This window comes from Macrobrachium rosenbergii, chromosome 44 (genome assembly GCF_040412425.1).
Source record: "Macrobrachium rosenbergii isolate ZJJX-2024 chromosome 44, ASM4041242v1, whole genome shotgun sequence".
Lineage (NCBI taxonomy): Eukaryota > Metazoa > Arthropoda > Malacostraca > Decapoda > Palaemonidae > Macrobrachium > Macrobrachium rosenbergii.
The window spans coordinates 18,597,428-18,598,003 of record NC_089784.1 but is presented as its reverse complement, the minus strand read 5'-3'; positions in this window follow the sequence as shown (position 1 = coordinate 18,598,003).

Genomic DNA, 576 nt, shown 5'->3' with positions numbered 1-576 from the left:
CAAAATACAGTTCAACATTGTGCATTTACCTTAGGATGTGTCCACACTACAGTAAAACATGTCATAAACACGTTGCTACCTTATCGCATACACATCAATAACAGGGTGAATACAAGTCAACAACTTACTGGTAGTCCTAGTAGTCCTAACCAGCGCTTCGCACGATTATCCAGTATTTGCCGTAGTCGACCTGGCTTCAGCCTGTATGTGATATATCCGTTATTGGTTCCCAGAGTGTATTAATGGCTTGTTTTAGCATAGTGTGGTTTACTCAAGGACTTCGGCATTGGTAAAAATGCTGATAATGATGTTTTTCTTGTTGCTGATTTTAATTAAATGATCTTAAACCGGATTTAGTCAAGCCTTGCTTTAAAAGAATCTATCTGGATGGTAAAACTAAAAAGTATTTTAAACAGACTAAATTTTTATTGCCTACAGGACGGATAATGATGCTGAGTAACAGAGGCAATTTTCCCTCTTCGTTCTATTGTTGAGTGTATATACAGTAGGTTGAATAGTACTTCCATGACTGCAGCTTCGGGGTCGGTACCCTGGTATTTTTGACGCCAGAAAACC